The 24,183-nt window shown below is 38.8% G+C and overlaps 1 pseudogene; it reads right to left on the bottom strand.

Moving 5' to 3' along the window:
* Positions 1 to 598: 598 nt before the first annotated feature.
* Positions 599 to 1,160, bottom strand: LOC129493302 (rRNA-processing protein FCF1 homolog; annotated as a pseudogene).
* Between the last annotated feature and the right edge of the window lie 23,023 nt (positions 1,161 to 24,183).

Genomic DNA, 24,183 nt, shown 5'->3' with positions numbered 1-24,183 from the left:
AGATGTTATGGAGGGTGGTTGGGCCCTAAGTGAGTTCCGTGGTTCTCATGGAGTTCAGATGCTATTCATTGGCATATCCGAGATTCAGAGCTTGAAGTGGAACTGAGCTATTGAGCTCAACTACTCATCAGGAATTCTGTTGGTCTGGCAGGAGATAAACCTGGATGATTACCAGAAGCAGCTGTGGGCCAGATGGGACTGGCAATGCTTGCTGCAGCCTAATTCCCAAGAACTTCTGTGCTTAAGAAGAAAGGCATATGTTTTGTCCCCCTGCTGCTTCCACCCCAGACCAAGCTAATTCCACCCTTCATTCCCTTCTCTGTTCTCTGTCTTCTCCTCCCACTCAAACTTCACTCAGCGTCAGTGCCAACTTAAGAGTTCCTTCACAGCTTTCTCTGGCAACTTTGTCCTGCACTCTCAAATCTATTTCACCTGTTAGATTTTTTTTTTCAAAACAGCATCAAAAAGTGAGTGTATTTATCATACTCAGCTCATAATAGAGAAAATTGGTGAATAGATTAATAATTCATGCTCCAGCATTAACTGGCAACAGAGAAAGTTGGTCACAGGAAGGCAGAAGAACCTCATTTTCTAAGAGTTAGAAACGAGGGGCTCCATAATCATTTGGCATCTGCTTGGTGTTGTATCTATGTTTAGAAATCTTCTAGACTCCTTGTTTAAGGTCTCGGTCAACTGTGGCCACAATGTAACACACTCGTTTGGGGTTACTGTCTGTACTAAGCTGTCGTCTGCATAGGTTCCTTTGTGTGTGCGTGGTAATCTTGAATCCTTGGTGATCCTTAGAGCCACCCAATACTTCTGCCCCCATTTCCCAATTTTAGCCATTACACAGTCAGTTATACAAGGGATACACTTGGTATAGACTATTCATCATTAACTGTGCTAAATCTAGTTTGGCATTAATGGAAAAGTTGATAAAGTTAGTATCAATTAGGATGTGGTAGGGCGGGCCCAGCTGTGTATTATATTGTAAGGATAAGCAAGAAGAGGATTGGGAATTTCTGTTTTATTCAGCTTGCTAGTATCTTTCTTTCCTTCTTTTTAGATTTTAATCTGTCCTTTTCTTAAAGCCTCAGATCTCTGAGACTAAGCATTCACCTTATGGTTGCATAATTCCTTGCTCTTTGTTGCTTCTCCATGTTCATGACATACTCTTATTTCTTCCAGAATCCTTACCTGTTAGATTATTTAGAAAAATGTTTGGAATAACTTTTCCCCTTGGGTTAGTAGTTGCTCTACATCAATGGTTCAACTCAGTGGGTGTGTGTTGGATTCATTTGGGGAGCTTGCAAAAATCCCTATATCCAGACTTATGGCCCAAATCGATCAAATCGTAGTCTCTGAAGGTGAGACTCACCCACTTGCATATTTTAAAAAAAATAACTCCTCAGGGACTTTGGGAAGCTGAGGCGGGCGGATCACGAGGTCAGGAGATTGAGACCCTCCTGGCTAACACAGTGAAACCCCGTCTCTACTAAAAATACAAAAAATTAGCCAGGCATGATGGCAGGCGCCTGTAGTCCCAGCTACTCAGGAGGCTGAGGCAGGAGAATGGCATGAACCTGGGAGGTGGAGCTTGCAGTGAGCCAAGATCACGCCACTGCACTCCAGCCTGGGCAATAGAGTGAGACTCCATCTCAAAAAAAAACAAAAAACAAAAACTCCCCAGGTGATTTCAATGTTTAGCTAATTTGTATACTACTATGTATGCACTGTAAGTCCAAAGAGGGAAGGGATGGGAGTTAAACTCTTTTTTGTATGCCTCATGGTCCTTAGCACAGTCTTGGTCATAGAGTGGTGATTCACAAGACTTAGTGCTTGGTTCATTGCTGGGAGAGCTCAGTGCTCACAGGTGTGATGAATCAGGTACTTGGTTGCCATACTTCTTTAGCAGTCCAGAGAGGCAATGACCAAGGTGTTAAGATGTAGGCTCTGGACTGAAATCTGGGTTAAAATCCTGGGTACGGCTAAGTAGCTACATAACTTTGGGCAACTGAATTGAACTCTTTCTGCTTTAGCTTAACCATATGTAAAGTGGGGAAAATTATACTGTTTACCTCATAAAATTCTTTTGTGGATGAATTTTTTAAAATTGTGGTAAGAAACATAGAATCTCAATTGACAAATTTTCAATTGTACACAGTACAATACTTTTAACTGTACGGATATTGTTATACAGCAGATCTCTAGAATGTTTCTCATTTTTGCACACTGAAACTCATACTCATAGCACAGCAGCTCCCCATTTGCTCTTCCCCTCAGCCTCTGGCAATCACTACTCTAAGTTTTGCTTCTGTGAGTTTGACTATTTTAAATACCTCATGTAAGTAGAATCATTTGTATTTGTCCTTCTGTGACTGGCTTATTTCACTTAGCATAACATCCTCAAGGTTTATCCGTGCTGTACCATATGACAGTATTTTCTTCTTTCTAAAAGGCTAAATACTATTCCATTATATATTTATACCATCTTTTCTTTATCCATTCATCAGTTGTCAATGGACAATTACATTGTTTCCATCTCTTGCTTACTGTGAATAATGCCACAATGACCATGGGAGTTCAAGTATCTCTTGCTGCCTTCAAAATTTTCTCTTTGTCTTTGACTTTTGACAGTTTGATTATAATGTGTCTCAGTGTGATCTTCTTTGGGTTCATCCATGACGGACTCTTTTGGGCTTTGTGAATCTATATGTCCATTTTCTTTCTTGGATTTGGGAAGTTTTGGGCTATTATTTCTTCTACTTCTTTCTTTCTCACTTTTCCTTCTGAGACCCTATAATGTATATATTGGTGTGCTTGCTAGTGACCCATAGTCCTTGGCTTTCTTCCCTCTTCTTCATTCATTTTTCTTTGTGTTCCTCTGATAGGATAACTTTAAATGACTTGTCCTTGAGTTCACTGTTTCTTTCTTCTGCTTCAAATCACTCCAGTGAATTTTCAAAGTCAGTTATTTTGTTCTTCAGCTCCAAATTTTTTATGTTTGGTACTTTGCAGTGTTTTCTATCTCTTTGCTGTTTTCCTGAGCTCATGGGGCATCCTTGTGAAGATCATTTTGAATTCTTTGATAATTCATATACCTGGGTTTCATTAAAGTTGGTTTCTAGAGATTTATTTTATTCCTTTGGTTAGGCCGTGTTTCCCTGTGTCTTTAGATGCCTTGTTAGTTTGTGTTTGGATGCACACATTTGAAAAAAGAGCTACCTCCCCCAGTATTTACTGGCTTCATACAGGGACCTTCACAAATCAGACTGGCTAGTGATTCTGGTGACTTCTCAAAGATTTTTTTGGTAATGTGTCTTCTCCAGACTTATGCAAGTAAATTCTTAATGACCAGTTTTCTTTTTTCTGAAGCTCATTATCTCTTCCTCCCTCTGGTGTTTGTCTGGAGTACTACACGTTCTCTGGAGCTGACAATGGCCACCCAGGTTTTATTCTCAGTAGCATCCTGTCAGGGTCCCAATAGCATTCTGAGTCAGGTTAGACAGAAATTCATTACTCAGGCAGATGCTGGAGAAGCTGGAACATTGGACACATATTCCACTCCCTCCTTTCCCCCTGAGGGAGAAGCTGCCAAGTTGCATCAGCCTCTGTCCTCTGCACCATAGGTCCTTGGAGCAGCAGTAAGCTACTCAGCTGTTTTTTGTTCTTAGTGATTCCCAGGCATCTAAAATATGCTGCATCCCACAAGTACCCAAAACGGATGAAACAGAAGCCAGACCCGCAGGCAGCCCTCTGAAGAGCTGGAAATGTCAGATAGATACAGCAACTCTTTTCCTCCCCAGCAAGAAGTTAGGAGTTAGGAGTTTTCTCCCACTTGTGCTGTGCTGAACTGGAGGTAGGGGAGGATGGCAGGTGAGTTTGTTACAATTCTCACCATCACCTTTGTTCTTAGTGGCTCCCAACTTGGTGCCGTTTCTTGTCCATGCTCATATTCATGTAAGACAGAAACCAGTCCCTTGGGTAGCCCCACAAAATGTCTGAATATTAGGCCTATGTTCCAGTCTTCTCTTTCCCTCCCCAGGAAGAAGCTGGGGGTTGAGAATTACCTTATGGTCACTCTGGGCTATGCTGGGGATATGGACTCTGTTGAGTGAGTGCCACAAAATTTCCTGTTGGTCAATGTGACTGGTTTCATGCTTCCCCAGGGTGCAGGAGCCTCTGACCTAGTTTCTGGATTTCTCACAAAGGGATCTGGTCCGTGTGTTGTTGTTGAATCATTGTCTGTAGGGGGAAAGAATGGTTTGGAGCTTCCTATTGTGCCATATTGCTGATGTCATCCCCCAAGGAGGAGTGTTAATGCATAAATGACTTAGAAAGGTTCCTAGGATTTAATAAGCACTCAACAAATCTTAGCTGCTTTTATTCTTCTGCCTTAAGAAGGCTGAATTTTTTTCTTATATGCCCTATTACTTATGTTACTTTGAAAATTGATAAAATAATGTAATGAGAATTATAGTGTTAATAAAAAAAATCCTGATATGTTGACTACAACTTCAAAAGAGAAAACAGAAGAACTAAAATGAAACCATATTTGTTTCTTTTGAATCGCTAACACACTAGTCAATATAATTACTGGTTCTTTTAACATTGACATGAGAAGCATTGAGGGGCAGTAAGTAAACATCAGTGCTGCTTTATGACAGTTTCTGAACAACAGAAATTTCTGTGGTCTACAACTACTGTGATCCAGAAGGAATTAGACTAACAAAACTCATAAGACAAATAAATAATGCCATTAAACCAGAACCTCTTGGCAAGCTATAACAGAGTCAGCTTTTTTTTTTTTTTTTTTTTGACATGGAGTCTCGCTCTGTCACCCAGGCTGGAGTGCAGTGGCGCAGTCTCAGCTTACTGCAACCTCCACCTCACAGGTTCAAGCAATTTTTGTGCTTCAGCCTCCTGAGTAGCTGGGACTACAGGTGCATGCCACCACGCCCGACTAGTTTTTGTATTTTTAGTAGAGATGGAGTTTCACCATGTTGGCCAGGCTGGTCTCGAACTCCTGACCTCAGGTGATCCACCTGCCTTGGCCTCCCAAAGTGCTGAGATTACAGGCGTGAGCCACTGCGCCCAGCCTAGAGTCAGTTCTTATTGAAGTTACTTAAAATGCCACTGGACTTCTGTGGTAAGACAGGCACTACCTGGTTTCAGATCTTTGTTTAGAAAGGCTTTGTAGATGGCAATAGTGGGCATATATATTCATATTCCTCTGTAGATATAATATATGTCATTATAGCAATTTCTAAAGCGTCGCTATGGTTAAGACACTATATCTGAACTGGAGTACTTTTGAGAGTAATAGGGGGCCAGGATAACAGGTCTAGAGCACCCCAGAACTTATAGTCACCCTGTGGTCACCAAGAAACATCAAATCCATTCATGGTAGAAGGAAGATGTTAAAGCCTATGAGATTGCCCCTCTCTTGGCTCTCATCTGAAGGCTTCTCCATTTTGGCCCTGTTTTCCTGTGTGTCTGGACATTTATACACGTCTGGCAGTGGCTGGTTGCCTAAGGCCATAGATAAATACAGTTCTTGATTTTGGACATGGGTTAAAAAAACAATTGTAGCAGATCTATGGAGTTAAAAATTAAATATACTTTTCTCTGAAGGGAAATAAATATTACATGAAGGATGTCCTTACCTTCAACTGTAATGAAGAATGTGTTAGCTATATTTATGTCTATATTTCTATTTATATATCTATCTGATCATCTATTTTTTCTCTTGGCCTGATATGGTTTGGCTGTGTCCCCACCCAAATCTCAACTTGAATTGTATCTCCCAGAATTCTCACCTTTTGTGGGAGGGACCCGGGGGAGGTAATTGAATCATGGGGGCTGGTCTTTCCTGTGCTATTCTCATGATAGTGGATAAGTCTCATGAGATATGATGGCTTTATCAGGTGTTTCCACTTTGCTTCTTCCTCATTATTCTCTTGCTGCCGCCACATAAGAGGTGCTTTTTGCCTCCCACCATAGTTCTGAGGCCTCCCCAGCCATGTGGAACTGTAAGTCCAATTAAATCTCTTTTTGTTCCCAGTTTTGGGTGTCTTTATCAGCAGTGTGAAAACGAACTAATATGTGGTCCAAACATGTTAGAATTTCTTCTTGAGCCCTGTACTCTCTCACTAATTAGAAAGAACTATTCTTTGGTGATAATCTAAAGAGAAGTCAAAGGTGAGCAACACAGTAGGGGGGAAGACCACGTTAGAGGCTTTTCCCCAAAATTTTTCTGTGATGTGACGTTGATAGCACTTAATCACTTAAAAAAAAGTTCTAAAATCTCTCTGGAGCCTCTTGGGATGCTTTTATTTAAAACTAGTAGCTTCTGGAACATTTTCCATGGTTCAGCTCCCATGGGTTCCTATGTGTAGTGCAAAGCTTGAGAAATATGTCAATACTTCCCTTAAGTCAGAAATTAGTTTAGCTTCTTGAGGTCACAGATCACATGTACTGTTGTAGTTTTATGAGACTGTAACTTCTCCGCATGGTTTATGCTCCTGTTTTTAATTTTTGGAAAACAGATTCTCTGGTTGCTGCTATTCCACACCCGACATGCTGAGTCCTGCTTTTCCTTCTTCACTGTTTAAAACAGGGTGATGTTTTTCTGCATTACACAAGTAACCTTGAAATGGAGACACTGATCTCAGGGGTTTAGGTCCTGTGCATTTTCTCCTGTTGAAACCCAGAAATGTAGTCATGGAATGCATTGGCTTACTGAAAGTTCCCTGGGGCTTTTGACTATGCTGCTTTGAATTTCCTGCATTCTTTATTTTTAAACTATGTGTGTGTGTGTGTGTGTGTGCACGCACGCATGTGTGTGTGTTTTGTGCACCTTGAATATAGCATCAAGGCAAAATTTCTGGAGAGAACAGTGCAAAGAATGTACTTCTCTAGAAAAAGGAAGTCTAGATAAAATGGTCTTTCTGGGTTCCCAAATGCATGTATTTTATATCTTTTGTTTGTTGAAAATTTTTGCTTCCTAATAGATTACCTTTAAAATCTTTTTATATGAAACTAGCTGCAGCAAGGGCATTAAAAAATCTCACATCTGTATGAAGTTATTTTGGGGGAAGTCAATTGAAAAGCAGAATAATAATTAAATAACTTTGAATAACTCTTACATTCTGGGTTAATATGAATCTGCTTTCCTCTGTGTCCAGTAGTTTGAATGTTTTGAGTCACGTAAAGGCAATGTGAAAGAATGATTAGCATGGGTGAACTTTTGGACATGCAAAGCTCTTTTAGGTCCAGATAAGCAGTATGACAAAGTGGTGAAGAGTCCTGGCCACAGCTGGACATTTCCAAGTTTGAATTCCTAGACCTGTTCTTACTGGGGCTACCTTAGACATGTTATCTAGATTTCCTGGGCCACAGTTCTCTCATCTGTACAGATAATGATACCTAATTCACGTGGTTGTTGTGAGGGTTAAATGAAATAAACGCATAAAGCCAATTAACTGACACATTAAAGTATTCAATAAGCAAAAGACATGTTTTCTCATTTATGACACCAGTGAGTACAGAGGTGCAGTCTGACCTTTCAGAACTACTCAGCTCATTTTTATTCTGCTGCTTTTACTTTCCCAGTATTAGGAAAAGCAAACCTTCACACCATGATTCAAATGAAATCTCTTGAAAATGTGAGGATCATTTAAGTCACTAACCTATGTTGCTCTTTTCCAATACTTTCTCATAATGTTTATACCCTTCAAAGAGTGTGCATAGAGTTACAGGGCCTTTGTTAAATAAAGTACCATCTTCCAAGAAAACCCCCACTAAAACTGCAGACAAATAGAGTTGCATAAATCAACATAATACCTATTTTTATTACCAAAGGAGCTTGCACATTTCTTCTCAGTATCTTTAAAACTCATATTAAATGTTTTGCAACATTGATTTATTAAAAGTACTATTTAATATAATTTTGTTCAACTCTGTAATGATAATGGCTAGCATAAGATGCTATGTGTTGGGCATTGTATTACGTACTCCATGAGGACTGGGGTCTCACAACTATATTCCTTGTTATATCACCCAATTAATGAGTGAGAAAATGGAATCTAAAAGAGGTCAAGTAAAACTGCCAGCAAAAGGCAGAACTGGCATCTGGAAACTTGACCTTGAAATGTTCATGGTGCTGATAAGGCCTGTCTACCAGTCTGCCTAGATAATAAGATTTAGGATGACCACCTACCTGCTTTCAATCAGGGAGTCTAGAATTTTAGTAGTTGAGGCTATGCAGAGAGTGCCTATGTGACCAGTCCCCTATGAAAACCTTGAGATCTGAGTCCTACAATGGCTTTACTGGCAGAAACATTATACATATGTTGCTGTATTTCACTGTTGGAGTGGCAGTGAGCTCTGTGTGGCCCTTTCTGGGAGAGCATAGGAAGCCTGCATGTGAATGCAATCAGACTCTGTCTGCTGTGTTCTATGCCTTGTCAATTTGGCTGTATAGCCTTGCTTTGTTGTTGTAAAAAATCTTTGCCATGAGTGCAAATCTATACTAAGATCCATCGGTTATTCTAGGGAGGTGCCAAATGTGTGGGTGGTTGTAGAATTGCTGAAACAAGTGGTAGTCAAAGTCTGACACAGGTGTGGACGTGACTATTGAGAGGACAAATTATCCATCAGTTAGGAACTTTATTTACATCATCTTCCTAAAAATTGCAAATGGTATTAGTTAGTAGAGCAGAAGTTACAGCCCTTTTAGGAGCCTCAGCTCCAACGCTCCATGTTGGGTTATTATATGGAGTATAATATGCACTTTGTAAACTATATGCATAGAGACATACAATGGTTAAAAATAGGCCAGTATGTCCAATGTCTGTCTTCTTTTTGTGTGTATCCTGTGTTTTTATTGTTTTGCAGCTGAATGCCAAACATAGAAGATAATTACAAATATTCAGCTGTGTGAAAGTGAAGATAGGGCTTAAGTACAAATAGGAGACATGAATTTTTAAAATAAATGCTTAAAAATGACTTGTGTTCTACAAACATCTGGAAGCTAGGTCTGCATTGCTGAGCTGTCTCATCTGTGGGCCCATAATGATGATCATGATCCCTTCTCCCACACAGTAATCAATGCAAGGGATCAGGATGCCAACGGCATTGTGGAAATGGACTAATACAGTAAATTGGTACCACAGAGATTGAGGTACTGCTATAAAGATAACCTGAAAATGTGGAAGCTCCTTTGGAACTGGGTAACAGGCAGAGGTTGGAACAGCCTGGAGGGTTCAGAAGAAGACAGGAGGATGTGGCAAAGTTTGGAACTTCCCAGAGACTTGTTAATGGTTTTGACCAAGATGTTGATAGTGATATGGACAATGAAGTCCAGGTTGAGGTGGGTCTCAGATGAAGATAAGAAACTTCTTGGGAACTGGAGCAAAGGTCACTCTTGCTATGTTTTAGCAAAGAGACTGGTGGCATTTTGCACCTGCTCTAGAAATCTATGAAACTTTGAACTTCAGACAGAGATGATCTGGAATTGAAACTTATGTTTAAAAGGGAATCAGAACATAAATGTTTGGAAAATTTGCAGCCTGACTATGCAGTAGAAAAGAAAACCTCATTTTCTCAGGAGAAATCCAAGCCAGCTGCAGAAATTTGCATAAATAATGAGGAGGTGAATGTTAATCACCAAAACAATGAGGAAAATGTTTCCAGGGCATGTCAGAGATATTCATGGCAGCCCCTCTCATCACAGACTTGGAGGTCTAGGAGGAAAAAATGGTTTCATGGGCCAGGGCCTTGGGCGCATGTGCTGTGTGCAGCCTCGGGACTTGGTGTCCTGTGTCCCAGCCACTCCAGCTTTAGCCGTGGCTAAAAGTAGCCAGGGTGAAGCTCAGGCTACTGCTTCAGAAGGTGCAAACCCTAAGATTTGGTGGCTTCCATGTAGTGTTTGGCGTGTGGATGCAGAGTTCAAGAATTGAGTTTTGGGAGCCTCCAGCTAGATTTTGGAGGATGTATGGAAATGCCTGGATGTCCAGGCAGAAGTCTGCTGCAGGGGCAGAGTCCTCATGGAGAACCTCTGCTAGTGCAGTGCAGAAGGGAAATGTGGGGTTGAAGCCCCTGCACAGAATCCTTGCTGGGGCACTGCCTGGAAGAGCTGTGAGAGGAGGGCCACCATCCTCCAGACCCCAGAATAGCAGATCCACTGACAGATTGCACTGTATGCCTGGAAAAGCCACAGGTACTCAATGCCAGCTCATGAAAGCAGCTGCAGGGGCTGAACCCTGCAAAGTCACAGAGGCAGAGCTGCCCAAGGCCATGGCAGCCTACCCTTTGCATCAGTGTGCCCTAGATGCGAGGCATGGTGTCAAAGGAGATTATTTTGGAGCTTTAAGATTTAATGACTGCCCTGCTGGATTTTGGACTTGGATGGCCCCTTTGTTCTGGCCAATTTCTCCCATTTGGAATAGGAGCATTTATTCAATGCCTGTACCTCCATTGTACCTTGGAAGTAACTAACTTGCTTTTGATTTTACAAGCTCCTAGGCAGAAGGGACTTGCCTTGTCTGAGATGGGACATTGGACTTGAACTTTTGGATTAATGCTAGAATAAGTAAAAACTTTGGGAGACTGTTGGGAGGGTATGATTGTGTTTTGAAATGTGAGGACATGGCATTTGGGAGGGGCCATGGGTGGAATGCTATGGTTTTGCTCTGTGTCCCCACCCAAATCTCATCTTGAATTGTAATCCCCACGTATCAAGGGAGGGACTTGGTGGAAGGTGATTGGATCATGGGGGTGGTTTCCCCCATGCTGTTCTCATGATAGGGAGTGAGTTCTCATGAGATTTGGTGGTTTTATAAAGTGCTCTTCCCCCTTCACGTTCTCTTCTCTGCCCTGCTGCCTTGTGAAGGTGTCTGCTTTGCCTTCTGCCATGATTATAAGTTTCCTGAGGTGTCCCCAGCTATGCAGAACTGTGAGTCAATTAAAACTCTTTCCTTTATAAATTACCTAGTCTTGGGTAGTATCTTTATAGCAATGTGAAAACAGACTAATATAACCAGAAATCACAACAAATTTGTACACATCTACAAGATTGTGAGGGGGTAAACAATGGCGAATAGGATCTCTGAGTCATAAAATTGTGAAAAAAACTGTTCTCACTTGCTGGTTTTTTGTTTTTCTCAATTTCTCAGAGCAAACATTACTTTCATAATGAGGTAATGTATTAATGTTTATTATTTATTTTGAAATTTTGAAATATGCTGGGATCTTGGGAAGGTCAAGCCCATTCATCAAAATATTTCTTTTTGGGAAGAAGTTTACAAGACCGTATGTTCAAGAACATTTAGATGTTAGAGTCATGAAAAAGGTCGGGGTGAACCCAAGTCCCATTGAGGAGGTGGCAAAGAATGTCCACACTACAACATTTGAATATCCAAGTGCTCTTTTTAGTGTAAGGTACTAGGATTAATTTTATTGATGAGGTATCAAAATCAAGCTATTTGATAAACACACAAGCACTTCTAGTCATCAATAAACTACTTTTATTTTGTAGAATTTTATAGTAGAAGCAACTTTAAGAAATACTTGTTTTAGTAAGTATTTCTTCCCAAGATGAGGAGGCTTAAGCCTAAACAAACAAAGTGATTTTTGCTGAGTAGTAATGAAGGAGTGGCAAAATCAGGGTAGAAGTCTGTTTGCCTAGGTTCTGGGTCAGTACTCCATGGGCTGTGTTTAATTTTCCTTAAAGTGACATTTTTCACTAATTAAATGTCAGGTTTTGGCTTAGCTATCTTTTTCTAGGCATTACAAACCCAGTACAGTAAAGTAATTCTGTTTGCTTCTAGTTGCTCAAAGAAATTAGGTTAAACATTCTGGATTAACTTTACTCTTTTTGTAAGAGACTACCCAAGAGACATTGTAAGAAACATTTCAAGAGTGAAAATGCTAAAGCTGGACATCTAGACAAAGTAGGAATGGAAAGTGAGTCTGAGAAATAATTAATAGATTTTAGAGAAGTAGATCAAATAATCAGTTGGGCAACTGTTTTATGAGTTGTTGGAGTCAAGCTTAGTGAGCTTGACTTGGTTTTATAAAGCGCTGTTCCCCCTTCACTTTCTCTTCTCTCCCCTGTGAACCCTCAGTTATTTCCAATAGCTCTGGGATTGGCTTTACAGGTACTCCATTTCCAAGACTACTTTTTTTCTTTTCTTTTCCTTTCTTTTTTTTGCACAGTGAGAGCTGCCAATGCCAAAGCAATTGACAATGTTTCATGGAAAAAATAAAAGCTCTCTGTAGTGGGTATTAATGGTAAATTATTTTTAATGATTTTTCAAATTACAATTTAATCAGAAAAATTATTATTTGACTTGTCCTGTTGAGTAAATACTAAATGAGTTACACTACATCTGTCTCCACCACACTTTCTGAACCTTGACAGTCAATTTTAAATGCACTTCCTATTTTGTCCTTATTCTGGGAGTAGGAAACTTACATAGCAGAGTCCCTGGAACTGGGCTCTCTCTTTCATTTCACGTCTCTCCACACCGATTTGTTAGCTATTTAAGCATTTAACAGGATATGGATTTTTTCATTTCCACCTGCCAAAGAGAAACTTGAGTGGCCAAAAGAATCCCAAAAGCCAGAAATAATTAAATGTAGCTTTTGAGAGTTCATAAGTAAAATTAAAATTTCAATATAAAAGGAAAAAGGAAAGCCCTTGAATGAAGTGTCTATGTTTTCCTCAAATATGCAAGCTAAATCACATACACATCTTTGATACCTAGAATAAAACTTTGTAAGTTCACAAAAAAGCAATTTGTAAAATAATTTTAGGTTTACGTTAGAGGACATCTGACCAAAAATAATACTAAGGGGACACTGCCATGAGGCCTGAAAATTAACTTGGGTTTTCATTGTGAATATCAAGTCTTTGTAGACACTATCTTGTGTGTTATATGCCTGACCTTCCACAGGCTGGAGAGGTCCATTTTTTGTCCTACCTAAGAATTACAATGAGTTCAATTCCTGTGCATCAGTTCAACTCCTACTTTTGTGAAGATGGGCTTGGAAGCTAAGCAACTACCTGTTCTTCCCATATGCAAGATTCAGGTTAATGATGGCTGGTGGGATGTCATGAGACTACTTTTGTTCATCTGTTTTGAGTTTAAAAGAAACACATTCGAATTTATACTTTCAGTTGAATCATGGAATCATGAATGTTAGTGCTAGAAACAGATATATTGAGGTCCAGTCTTCACTGCTATCCAGTGTCCCTCATTCATACCTAAAAGAATTGACAATGGTGACGTCCAGTGATGACTTTTTGTTTCTAATTTGGGATACCTCTTTTATTCATAGAAGCATTAGAAAGTAAAAAACATGTCAAATTTCTCAGGACTTAAAAAATTTTGAAAAATAACCCAAACTTTTCCCTTTCCATGTGTAACTAATATAACGTACCTCTTAGAAATGGAATGGCCAGCGGCCGGGCGCGATGGCTCACGCTTGTAATCTCAGCACTTTGGGAGGCCGAGGCTGGCGGATCACGAGTTCAGGAGATCGAGACCACGATGAAACCCCGTCTCTACTAAAAATACAAAAAATTAGCCGGGCGTGGTGGTGGGCACCTGTAGTCCCAGCTACTCGGAGGGGCTGAGGCAGGAGAATGGCGTGAACCCGGGAGGCGGAGCTTGCAGTGAGCCGAGATTGCGCCACTGCACTCCAGCCTGGGCGACAGAGCGAGACTCCGTCTCAAAAAAAAAAAAAAAAAAAAAAAGAATGGAATGGCCATGTTTTGAGGCATCATTTTCTCATATTAAATCCATCCATTTCCAGATGAAGACGGTATTGTCCTGTAGAAAATAGCCAAGATTTCACCTAGGCTGGTGAGACAAGATTTTCCAAGTATCCTTTTAAATATATTCCATAAGTGTTGGCTTTTTTTGTTTATAAATTATAGGAGTGATGCGTTAATACACAGAAAGAGAGGGGAGGGAAGGAAACAGGGAGGGAGGGAGAGAGAGAGAGCAGGAGAGAGAGAGAGAGAGAGACTAATTTTTAAATTTTGATCTCTTTACTGAATAGTAAACTACTCAAATGTGGTTTAAAATTTATCTTGACATTTATTGCATTTTGGCTTTCTATTCCATTTGGTTTAATAGAAATACACAGTCTGGGGTCAAGTCACCTAATCTCAACCTTGATCTGAACCTTTTAAGACACTTTCACAACTTTCATAAAAATATACTATGAGAGTTCAAATAGTAAGAATTTTTTAATAGATGATATTCTTGTATTTAAAATTCTAAGTCAGGGATGGGTGCTAACATTCCTCTTTCTAAGGTTATGTACAGATTTTAGATAAAATGGCCAGTACCTGTTCTGGCAGACCAGAGAAGCATCCTCTTTATGTGAAGAATGTGATTCTACTTTTACAATCCGGGGATGTCCATGAGAATCTGGATGATCTTATCCAGAGACCAGGCGCCATTCATACTTTTCTCTCTGTTTTCCTTGCTTATGATTTCCTTCCTCACAGTAAATGACAGAGCTCCAGGTTTTATACCATCAGTCAAGCAGCAGTAGGATGAGGGAGGGGTGAAGTGGCATGGCTTCTCCTCTAAGAACAAGTTCAGAGGGGGTAGGCATCACTCTTTATTACAGTTTGTTGCATAAAATTTAGTCACATGGTGATGTGCAACAAAATACAGGGCTGAGAAATTTAGTTCTTATTCTGGGTAGACAGGTGTGCAGCAGAAATCAAGGGTTCTATTCCTATAAGAGCAAAGGAGAGAATGGATCTGAGGGGAGCCACTGGCAGTCTCACCAGTACTGTTTGGTAGTTAGAGTCATCTTGGGTACTCTAAAAATGTGTAATACTGGGCCTCAACCCTGGAGATTCTGAATCAGTAGGTCTGGTTTAGGCTTACTGGTCAAAATGTTCCCAGGATGTATCTCAGTGATGAGGCAAATCACCAGAAAGTTATATTCCAGAGGAATTGCCTTTTCAGAAAACCTATTATGCTCTCAAAGCTCTCAAAGGAAGAGGTATGGTAAATAGCTCTATGTGAAGCATCTGTGCACTTTTTTGCAAGTAGAACTTTTGTCAAGGATATTATGCATTATGTTGTTTAGTCCTTATGTAAAGGAGGACTTATGACTAATTTCTTTCAGCACTCAGAGCCAGGTAAATACATTTATTCTTCTACACACTTATTTTGTTGTATTAGACAATTAAACCCGCACAATCTACTTATTTTTTCTCTTTGTTTCAGCTATAGAAAGGAAAGCGCTTCAATGTTTAGGTGTTGTAGCTTTTCTTAGAATTTGTGCGGATAATTTCTTCTGTCTTCTGACAAAAATAATAAAAATAAGAGTTTCTAAGTTTTGTAAATTTGAAATACATTGTGAATAATGACAATACCACTTAATTTTTGAGTGCTTATTTTGTGAGAAGCACTATGCTAATCATCTTATAACATCAACCCGGGTGTATCACCAACTTCTATGATCCAATGTGGTTCAGTTTCTACACTGTGTAACTTTCAAATAAACATTGTCCAGCCAACAAATGTAATTAAACACAACACCCAACTTTTACTTAGATCTCTCAGAGATGAATATTAACAGGAATACAGCTAATTAAACAGAGTAGAAGGTCCCTAAATGTCTTTCTCCTTAATGTCTTGAATCTTTTATGGCTCAGCGGTTGCCAAATTTCCCCAACTCTCTCTGACATTCAGAGAGTCGTTTTTCCTTTTCTTTTTGTCATTCCTCTTTAACGCTTTGCATTATCTTTCTGTGAGAGAGGACAGAACTTCCACTCTCAACTTCTGTTGGCTAAGCAACTACATTCTAGGATGGTTGGAGGACCAGGCAACTCCAAGCTTGCTGGTTCTTCCCCACTTCCCACAGATGAATTTTATGGATCTTTTTGAATGCATTGATCTCCTCTCAATGCATTCTCCATCTGGTTATGCTTTTGAGATATCCCCATGAGAAGACATGGAGGTTTTGTAAAATTAAGCAACTTCTCCAAAGTCACCCAGCTAAGAATCAGGATATTGAAGTCCAAAGAGTGCAGCTTCAATGTCTATGTGACTCGACACTCTGTTCTTTTCTTATACTTTATATGGCTGGGACGACAGCACAGTTATTCTTTCCATAGTTTGAAAACATTTCCAATATTATCATCTAGAAACAGTATTACCTTTTCAGATTACTTCTCAGAATTTATTTAATTGCTTATTTTTGTTCCACTCTGCCATTGCACTCATTGTAAGCTCAGTGAGATAGTTTTGTCTTGTTCACTACTAAATTCTCACCATTATATGCAATATTGTGTTCAGAGTAGGCAAAAAATAAATACTCATTGAAATAATGACTGGATCACTAGATGAAAAGAGTGAGTTACCTTTCCCTACAACTGTGGAATTTTTTTTGTCACTTTTTTTTTTATTATACTTTAGGTTTTAGGGTACATGTGCACAATGTGCAGGTTTGTTACATATGTATCCATGTGCCTTGTTGTTTTGCTGCACCCATTAACTCCTCATTTAGCATTAGGTATATCTCCTAATGCTGTCCCTCCCCCTGCCCCCACCCGAGTGTGATGTTCCCGAGTCCCCGGAGTGTGATATTCCCCTTCCTGTGTCGATGAGTTCTCATTGTTCAATTCCCACCTATGAGTGAGAACATGCGGTGTTTGGTTTTTTGTCCTTGCGATAGTTTACTGAGAATGATGATTTCCAGTTTCATCCATGTCCCTACAAAGGACATGAACTCATCATTTTTTATGGCTGCATAGTATTCCATGGTGTATATGTGCCACATTTTCTTAATCCAGTCTATCGTTGTTGGACATTTGGGTTGGTTCCAACTCTTTGCTATTGTGAATAGTGCCGCAATAAACATACATGTGCATGTGTCTTTATAGCAGCATGATTTATAGTCCTTTGGGTATATACCCAGTAATGGGATGGCTGGTTCAAATGGTATATTCTAGTTCTAGATCCCTGAGGAATCGCCACACTGACTTCCACAATGGTTGAACTAGTTTACAGTCCCACCAACAGTGTCAAAGTGTTCCTATTTCTCCACATCCTCTCCAGCACCTGTTGTTTCCTGACTTTTTAATGATGGCCATTCTAACTGGTGTGAGATGGTATGTCATTGTGGTTTTGATTTGCATTTCTCTGATGGCCAGTGATGATGAGCATTTTTTCATGTGTTTTTTGGCTGCATAAATGTCTTCTTTTGAGAAGTGTCTGTTCATGTCCTTTGCCCACTTTTTGATGGGGTTGTTTGTTTTTTTCTTGTAAATTTGTTTGAGTTCATTGTAGATTCTGGATATTAGCCCTTTGTCAGATGAGTAGGTTGCAAAAATTTTCTCCCGCTCTGTAGGTTGTCTGTTCACTCTGATGGTAGTTTCTTTTGCTGTGCAGAAGCTCTTTAGTTTAATGAGATCCCATTTGTCAATTTTGGCTTTTGTTGCCATTGCTTTTGGTGTTTTAGATATGAAGTCCTTGCCCATGCCTATGTCCTGAATGGTATTGCCTAGGTTTTCTTCTAGGGTTTTTATGGTTTTAGGTCTAACATATAAGTCTTTAATCCATCTTGAATTAATTTTTGTATAAGGTGTAAGGAAGGGATCCAGTTTCAGCTTTCTACATATGGCTAGCCAGTTTTCCCAGCACCATTTATTAAATAGGGAATCCTTTCCCCATTGCTTGTTTTTGTCAGGTTTGTCAAAGATCAGATAGTTGTATATATGCAGCATTATTTCTGAGGGCCCTGTTCTGTTCCATTGATCTATGTCTCTGTTGTGGTACCAGTACCATGCTGTTTTGGTTACTGTAGCCTTGTAGTATAGTTTGAAGTCAGGTAACGTGATGCCTCCAGCTTTGTTCTTTTGGCTTAGGATTGACTTGGTGATGTGGGCTCTTTTTTGGTTCCATATGAACTTTAAAGTAGTTATTTCCAATTCTGTGAAGAAAGTCATTGGTAGCTTGATGGGGATGGCATTGAATCTATGAATTACCTTGGGCAGTATGGCCATTTTCACAATATTGATTTTTTCAACCCATGAGCATGGAAAGTTCTTCCATTTGTTTGTATCCTCTTTTATTTCATTGAGCAGTGGTTTGTAGTTCTCCTTGAAGAGGTCCTTCACATCCCTTGTAAGTTGGATTCCTAGGTATTTTATTCTCTTTGAAGCAATTGTGAATGGGAGTTCACTCATGATTTGGCTCTCTGTCTGTGATTGGTGTACAAGAATGCTTGTGATTTTTGTACATTGATTTTGTATCCTGAGACTTTGCTGAAGTTGCTAATCAGCTTAAGGAGATTTTGGGCTGAGACGATGGGGTTTTCTAGATATACAATCATGTCATCTGCAAACAGGGACAATTTGACTTCCTCTTTTCCTAATTGAATACGTTTATTTCCTTCTCCTGCCTGATTGCTCTGGCCAGAACTTCCAGCAGTATGTTGAATCGGAGTGGTGAGAGAGGGCATCCCTGTCTTGTGCCAGTTTTCAAAGGGAATGCTTCCAGTTTTTGCCCATTCAGTATGATATTGGCTGTGGGTTTGTCATAGATAGCTCTTATTATTTTGAGATACGTCCCATCACTACCTAATTTATTGAGAGTTTTTAGCATGAAGGGTTGTTGAATTTTGTCAAAGGCCTTTTCTGCATCTATTGAGATAATCATGTGGTTTTTGTCTTTGGTTCTGTTTATATGCTGGATTACATTTATTGATTTGCATATGTTGAACCAGCCTTGCATCCCAGGGATGAAGCCCACTTGATCATGGTGTATAAGCTTTTTGATGTGCTGCTGGATTTGGTTTGCCAGTATTTTATTGAGGATTTTTGCATCAATGTTCATCAAGGATATTGGTCTGAAATTCTCTTTTTTGGTTATGTCTCTGCCAGGCCTTCGTATCAGGATGATGCTGGCCTCATAAAATGTGTTAGGGAGGATTCTCTCTTTTTCTATCAATTGGAGTAGTTTCAGAAGGAATGGTACCAGATCCTCCTTGTACCTCTGGTAGAATTCGGCTGTGAATCCATCAGGTCCTGGACTCTCTTTGGTTGGTAAGCTATTGATTATTGCCACAATTTCAGAGCCTGTTATTGGTCTATTCAGAGATTCAACTTCTTCCTGGTTTTAGTCTTGGGAGGGTGTATTTGTTGAGGAATTTATCCATTTCTTCTAGATTTTCTAGTTTATTTGCATAGAAGTGTTTGTAGTATTCTCTGATGGTAGATTGCATTTCTGTGGGATCGGTGGTGATATTCCCCTTCTCATTTTTTATTGCATCTATTTGATTCTTCTGTATTTTCTTCTTTATTAGTCTTGCTAGCGGTCTATCAATTTTGTTGATCTTTTCAAAAAACCAGCTCCTGGATTCATTAATTTTTTGAAGGGTTTTTTGTGTCTCTATTTCTTTCAGTTCTGCTCTGATTTTAGTTATTTCTAGCCTTCTGCTAGCTTTTGAATGGGTTTGCTCTTGCTTTTCTAGTTCCGTTAATTGTGATGTTAGGGTGTCAATTCTGGATCTTTCCTGCTTTCTCTTAAGGGCATTTAGTGCTATAAATTTCCCTCTACATACTGCTTTGAATGTGTCCTAGAGATTCTGGTATGTTGTGTCTTTGTTCTCGTTTTTGTCACTTGTAGTGTACCTATTTTTATAATATGAAGTGTTCTTGGAAATGAAAAATAGTTACTTGTCACAAAAATCTGAGACCTTTGGTATATAGTAATGAGATAGCCTTCTTTCACAGCTCATAACTTGATTCTGAAGGAAATTACAAAAGGATAGTTAAAAAAAAAGTTTTTGTCTGTGGCAACACGATATGTGACATAGTGAAGAAACCAGAATTTTAGAGCCAGAAAAGAAAGGTATAAATCCCAGCTGTCTTACCCAAGACTGTGACCAAGACTTGGTCACAGTCTTGGGTAAGAACACTAAATAATTTCAACTTCAAATTGTTCATTTTAAATTGGAAATACTACTTATTGAAAGTCATTGTTTATTTCTTAGTATCCAATATGAGGTGTATGTGAAAGGTCTTTGAAAAATCTGAATATGGTTATTATGTAAATTATTAAAATTTTAATTTGTTAAATGTTGTGAGTAATGACTGCATCATCTTTGGGTAAAAAAGTACACAATAGGGTCCCAACTGTGTTCTCTCCTTTTTTACATTAAAATATCAGAAGAAAGGAGTGTGTGGGGCTTTATTTTTAACTTTCTTCATTAATCTTTGAACAATAACTATGCCTGTTATCAAATGCATTTCCATTGATGAGTTCATCAACTGAACAATATGCCTATCACATCCCACATTTCACAGACTTACAACATTTTGGTTTTTACAAATATGGTTTGTAATGTTGCTCTATAGTATTATATGAGGTTTTCCACAAAAATGAAATATTATTTATTTCACTAAACAGTTAGCAAGATAAAAGTTATTTTTTAATCGTCTCGTCAAGAAATAAAATTTGAGGAATAAACAAAACATATTATCTCCATTTGGTTGAATTAAACAGTTATAGATCTTTTCTAATCTTTTCTGGTCTTATTGAGGTTATTAAAAATCATTATGTACATTATGTATTAAAGCTTTATCATAATGAAACATTTTTAACTAAGATTCTCCACAATGAACAATAACTGCACTTTAGCAATGTCAATAATTCAGAATATGAGTTAAACAAAATTAGGACCCAAGACAATTAATTCTATGTATATTACAGAATATAAACCACAGGGAAGTAGCAAGCCTCTATAGTTATACTGCATATATATCAGCAATTATATTGAAAAGTTCATTGAAAACAAACATATAAAAGCTCTAAGAAAAAACCCTAGACATTTCTTAAATACAATTTTGATGAGTTCCAGTTTCACAGTGCTGATACTATTTTCCCAGTGGATTCCAAGAGTCTGATTCCACTTTTATTCTGTGTCTTGCAATGAAATAGTCAGATTTACCATAAAACTTATGGAAAGCGTGATTGCACAGAATGGCTGATATCCTTGTAACTTACCTTCAAAACTTAAGGTAAGTTTTGACAATGTATTTTGCCAGCGTAATATACATTGAACTGGTGCACATGTCTAAGAAAACTATCTTGCAAATATATATTCACTAGATCATTGCCCTCTTGGGGTCCACATATCACTTGTGTTAAAGAGGATCACCATCTGTTCAGAGTGTTTTAAAATAAATGCATAATCTCATTTCATTGTGTTTTCTCCCCCATGATCTTCATCATTAGACTTACCTAATTTATTTTACATCTGTATTATCTGCATGACTATAGACACTCCAAATGCCAGTGTCTCTTTTAGGCATCATTTTTATCTGGACTCTCTAAGCATTGAAGGATAAATTTCATTAACTCTTTGAGAAGAACTAGACCAAAACTCTAGTGTAAAGTACATCAGATTTGTAAATCATTAACTTAAGTACAAACGCAAAAAAACCTACATATAAATATACCTTCTATGTGCCTTTTGGTCCATTACCAACTATCTCCTAATTAGGAGTGAGCAAGACTAACGTATGTTCCCTACTTCTATCTGGGACTTTGTGGTTGGAGTGGGGCATTTCATTTAGCATCATTTGCTCAGTCGTTTCTGTGGCTCACACCCAATCATATCTCATGTCATTCCATGACATTTATACTGTACAGATATACTGGGCAAGGCTTGCTTTATTGCAACCAGTAGAAAAAAAATGACTGGGTAATTCAAGCCGAAAATGGAGGTAGCTACACAAACCGAAAAAAAATAAAAAAAGCCATGCCCCAAACCAAGGAATTATGGTTTTGGGAGGCAGAGACAAAGGCTGGGTCTGGGACCATAGTAACAGAAGTACATGGAGCCAATGTTAGGGTGCTGATCTTTTTGTGAGTCAGCCCATGTCCCCATGGGGCCCCATGTCTTTCTGTTTGAACTCCAGATTCTCAGGAGAAAGGCATGGACTCATCCGACTTTTTTCTAGTGTTTTTAACCTCTATTTTCACCAGTCATGGGCAGCAGGGTAGTGGAACAGCACAGATATGGTGGTGTTGGCATTGCTCTTAGCCAATATGTACCCTAATTTTGTGTTTGTCACAGTTGGTCACTCTCATCAGGGCTGATATGGTTGTTGGAAGAATTTTTTCTCTTTATACTAGTAATTCCTTAAAGTTCAGCATTCAAGCACAGAATCTTTATCAGGTTTACATCTACAGCTCTGCTTATTTCTATTTCCATTAGTTCTTGCTCAGATTTTGCAATGCTACAGTTATGACTGCTGATGCCCAACTATGACAAAATACTCCCTTCTGTACTTCTGGAGCAGGATGGACTCACCCACCTTTTTACAAAGAAGAATAAACTTTTGAGCTGAATGAAGGGCTGTTTGAAAGATTCTCATCCAGTACTCACAAGTAATTTACCCTGCAGTTAAGTCCTGCCTCCACTACCAAATATTTTCCTCTCCATTTCTACAGATCTGTTAATAATGGCCTATGGGCCTTCCCGGAGTTTTGCTATTTAATTATTTTATGTTGGTTAATGCAGAAAATGAATCTGGACCGTACTTTATTTCAATCTGTCTTCAAGGTCCCGGGGAGATTTACTGAATATGGCAAGCTTTGTTTAATGTTCATTCAGTTCTTTCATGTCCACTTACTGTGGAAAAGAATGACTGAGACGAGTGGTGACTCCGTGGCATATTTACTTGCCCAGGTGGAAAATAGTTGCTGCTGCTTTCAGAAAAACTTTCCAACCTAAATTAAGGCCATATTCCTTGAAGTTAAAATGGCAAAAGACAAATCTATACATATTATAAAATATATATTTTCTTTTTTTGAAATCATACTCTTTGATGTATTTTTTTTTCAATTTTATAGCAGTAAAGTTTCAGTGAACTCAAAATGATATTTTTGTTTTTCCTTTAAGGAGTAGTGCCAGCAGACATAGTATCTATTTCTAGTTTTGACTCATTGCCTGACCTTAAGTAGGTCATTTGAGCTTTTAGGTCGTTCATTAATAAAATGGGAAGATTAGTATTTATATTTTTCATGGAAACCAACAGAATTTTTATATGAAGAATCATTGGCATGGTTGAGAAGGTGTTGGTTGCTCCCACCACCCAAAGCATTCACATTTTTACCATGTTTTCAAATTACTTGAAGATTTTGACTATCTTCCGATCTTTTCTTGTGTTTAAAAGACAATTCTGATGACTACACTTCATGTTCTGATCATTGCGGTACTCAAGGCTTGTACATTAAGGCTAGGCACAGTGGCTCATGCCTATAATCCTAGCATTTGGGAGGCCGAGGAGGGCAGATCACTTGAGGTTAGGAGTTCGAGACTGGCCAACATGGTGAAACCCTGTTTCTACTAAAAATACAAAAATTAGCTGGGCATGGTGATGTGTACCTGTAATTCCAGCTACTAAGGAGGCTGAAGCACAAAAATTGCTTGAACTGGGGAGGCAGAGGTTGCAGTAAGCCAAGATTGCCCCACTGCACTCCAGCCTGTGTGACAAAACGAGACTCCATCTCAAAAAAAAAAAAAAATAAAAGGATTGTACATTAAGCATTGACCACCTGATGCCTCAGATGCCTTTATTGTGGAATCATGATTGCCTAAGTAGACTAGAGATTTATAGGCTTATTTTGATTTGTGCAAATCTAGGAAGTTATTTGGGGTACTAAAATAGTTTCTTAGTATTATGAAAACCCTTTCCTTTTTCCAGATTCCATTGAACCTGATCATATTGCTTATATTAAAAATGTTTCCATAATTCTCTCTGTTAAAAAATGGAGGTTAAAACAAAGATTATAGGACACAGTCTGATACCAGAACTATATTTTTCTGAAACTTTCTTTAGCTGCATTCTTTCCCCTTTAGGAATTTACAGTTGAAAGATATTTATATCTGTTTACTATCCAATCACACAGAATCTAATTATATATTGTTTTGCTTCTGCTCTTCTTTGCTGTAGGTGTTCTAGAACGTTGAGAACACTCCACAACTAAGTATGATTCAAGAAAGACTAATGCTTTTCACTTTTAGTTTTCTTTTACAGTTTTTGTCTTTAAGAGCAGCATATGCCATGCTTACTTTGCTTATCTTTTAGAGTGACTTTATTTGTAATGATCACAGCTACTATATCCCAGTTGC

This window comes from Symphalangus syndactylus, chromosome 11 (assembly GCF_028878055.3).
Source record: "Symphalangus syndactylus isolate Jambi chromosome 11, NHGRI_mSymSyn1-v2.1_pri, whole genome shotgun sequence".
In the NCBI taxonomy this organism is placed as follows: domain Eukaryota; kingdom Metazoa; phylum Chordata; class Mammalia; order Primates; family Hylobatidae; genus Symphalangus; species Symphalangus syndactylus.
Note: the sequence above shows the minus strand (reverse complement) of the source record. Positions and strands in the feature narration are given on the sequence as shown.